The sequence below is a fragment of the Choloepus didactylus genome, chromosome 6 (genome assembly GCF_015220235.1).
Source record: "Choloepus didactylus isolate mChoDid1 chromosome 6, mChoDid1.pri, whole genome shotgun sequence".
Lineage (NCBI taxonomy): Eukaryota > Metazoa > Chordata > Mammalia > Pilosa > Megalonychidae > Choloepus > Choloepus didactylus.
The window spans coordinates 58,485,107-58,488,717 of record NC_051312.1 but is presented as its reverse complement, the minus strand read 5'-3'; positions in this window follow the sequence as shown (position 1 = coordinate 58,488,717).

Here is a 3,611-nt window from a genome sequence, read left to right as displayed (position 1 = left end):
TGTCCTTTCCTTCCATTTGCTTGACAATGCTTTCAAAGGACACTTGGATGGCTGTTGGTCACAAAGTAAGCCTCCCACTGTTCAGCAGCTGTTTGAAACCTTCTGGTCTCAACCTGTGTGAGGATTTCATCTTTCAGTATTTTATTTAATGAGAATGTGACAGGATCACAGCTTCAGAATAGTTCACCTATCCAAAATAGGTACATTTTACCAGAAGTCCTAATAATTCAAAACCATTTCTGTATGGTATCCTGACAAAAAGATATGCTTTCTTCTCTATCAAGCTGAGAAGTGAGGCTCACCGACTTAAACACCAAAAAAAGATCTCATATCTGGTAACTCATTTTAGCAAACATTCCAATGGTTCTTCTTTTGCTCAAGAACCTTCCTGGGGGAAGATGTTTAATTAGGTGCAGATCATGCTCATTAAAATTTATCTTCTTAAATATTACTCATCCAATTTTCTCCCTTATGATTCATTTTATTTTAAGAATCTATGAAAATACTATAATTATTTTAGATTTTAATTATTGTATTTAAAAATATATGTATTCTATCACCTATCCTCTTCCTCCTCATCTCTCTCATTTTGTAAGTAAAATGTTTATGCATATATTTCCTTGAATGTCAAGAATGTAAGAACCAGATAATTTATAAAATCCTGAGGTAAGACTTAATGAAAAACAATAGTTTCTATTCTTGGAGATTACAGAGACAGCATGACTGAATTGAAAGCCAGAAACTGAATGAAACTTATTAACCAAGACACATTTTTCCATGCTGTAAGACAGCCTGAGATGGCTCACAGTGTTTAAATAGTCTTTAGTTTATTCATTATTCTCACTCTCACCTCCCAATTAGAGACAGAGCTGCAGAGCTGCAGAGTATTGAGAGAGGAAGATGGGGTTGGTGTGCAAAGGGATGACTTGAATGATTATACTTTATAGGGAATGAGTATTAAGCCCAAGAAGGTCTTCTGGATCTGTTTTAATCTTCTCTGTGAGAAAGTGGGTGGCACCCTCAACTGTGTGATTTTGGAGACCTGGAGAACTCCCCTTCTTCCTCCTCAAAGTATATCCTTTATTCATTAGATTCAAAATACATATAGAGAGGACCTCTATGTACCTGAGGCTATTCCAAGTATGAGGTGCAAATATGAAAAAAGACACCTCCTGCCTTCAGATAGTTTCAGATAACAGAGCATACAGAAAAGAAAAGAGACGCTTAATATACAAAGTGATAAATGTTGCGACAGTGGGAAGCAAAAAAGCTATGGAGCATTGAACAGAAGCATTGACCCAGTCCTGGGAGTCAGGGAAGGGTTCCTGAAGGCATGATGATAGTTTGGCACTTGAAGGACGAGCAGAAGTTAGTTAGGTGAAGGGAGAGAGGAGGACGGAAAGGCAAGGCAAGGATGGTGTTCCTGTTTGCTAATGCTGCTATGTTGCAAAATACCAGAAATGGATTGGCTTTTATAAAGGGGGATTATATGGTTACAAAGTTACAGTCTTCAGGCCATTAAGTGTCCAAGGTGAGGCATCAATAAAGGGTATCTTCACTGAAGAAAGGCCACTGGCATCCAGAAAACCTCTGTTAGCTGGGAAGGCATGTGACTGGGCCTCCTTGCTCCCAGTTACATTTCAAAATGGGATTCTCCAAAATATCACTCTTGGGGCATTTTGTCCTCTCTTAGCTGCAGCTCCTTTTCAAAATGTCATTCTCAGGTGCTCTCCAAAATGTCACTCTTAGCTACTCTGCATCTGGGCCTATGTGGCTCTTTTTAAAGTACTCTAGTGATTCAACAAAGACCCACCCTGAATGGGTGGGGCAACACCTCCATAGAAATAATCCAATGAAAAATCTCACCCACAGTTGATTGAGTCATATCTCCATGGAAACACTGAACCTATAGGTTCCAATCTAATCAACACTAGTACATCTGCCCCCACAAGATTGCGTCAAAGCTAATGGCATTTGGGGGACAAAATATATCCAAACTGGCACAGATGGGCAGAGAGAAAAGTAGGAACAAAGGCTTGAAGGCAGAAGGATCACATCCAGTCCTGGTTCCACCATTCATTGGTGATTTGACCTTAGGCAACCACTTACTTTCTTTGAACCTTAATTTCCTCATCTGTAATCTGTGAATGATATTAGTTATCTCTCAACATTATTGAAAAGTAAATGAGATAATAAAGCTAAATTGACTCCATTGTTAGCAAGTGATATAAACCCAACTTCAAATAATTTAAGGGTGAATGGCAATGTGTTGGAAGAGTATTGGGTATGCCGTAGAGCAAGAAGAACCTATGGAGGGCAGAGATGTGACTTTGTCTCAGGACCGACTCATCAGAGATTCACATGCCATCAGACCACTACTGCCTCTCATACCTGCTTCTATCTGCATGTGAATATTATTCTTCCCACCCCACTTTTTTTATTCATAGTAGATGCTCATGGATCCCAAGAAGAAGTCAGCTTCTGGGTTTTACATCTTTGACAGCAGCTACTCAAACAGCATCTGCCTCCCTCAGTTCTATTTTCAAGAGTCTCAGGAGGGGACTCTAACTTGTTAGATGCCTGCCCCCCTCCTACCTCCCATACAATCAACAGTAGCTGGTGGACGAGAAGACATAATGTATTCATATTGAGGTTCCTGAAGTGACTTTGACAGGGGTAGTTGAGTTTCCAGAAGTGTAAAAGATACAGAGAAGCAGATCAGTACCTTGTTCTTAGCACTACTAATAAAGGTTGAGTACTTTTGGTGGACATTTATTATTTTCCATGGACTGTGCAAGGAACTTTAGATATTATATCTAATAAATTGTCAACTAGTAAGGTAGGTTCCATATCAAAAATGAAGATACTGAGTGTTAGAGAAGTGGTCACATGCTTAAGGCTCATACAGCTAGTAAGGTGAAGAGCCAGGACACCAAACTGGGTTTGCCTTGTTCTGAGTTTGAGCTATTGGCTATTATGGACATTTAATTTAACAAATGTCTCCTTTCAGCCACAGACGAGACTTCTACTTCCCTGCACCAAAAAGAAGAATTCTGAACCCTGGTCTGGTGTGGAACAGCTCATTTCTCTCTCTCTCCAACGTTCAGGGCCAGCCAGGGGTTGTAAGCAATTCTATGAACACAAAAGCCAGAGCAGAATTCAAAGAGGGGAATTCTTTAGATGTTGTAGGTCATATAACTTTGATGTCATTCTGCTACCCATGTCTATATCATCTTCCTCTTTCCCAAAGTGTATCAAATATCACATCTTTAATGCTAAAAAGTGATTTTTCACATATGGATGCTGATTTTTCATAACCTTTGGTGGTGTTAGTGCTCACCTAAATCTAGAAATTTAAGAGAAGTGATTCTATGAGTCTAAAATTGGATGTGGAGAGATTCTGATAGCAATTTTTAAAATAAAGATGCATCCGGTGCCTGCAATTTTATCATAGAATACGGAATGGAGTTGATATGAAATTTTTATAATCAGGGTTTCATAACAATTGAATGTATTGCACAATGATATTCTTTGGCACTCTGGGTGGATCAGAATATTCACCTCAAGTGTCTTCATTCAGCTCTGCAGGGTGTGTTATTAGTTGGTGTCCT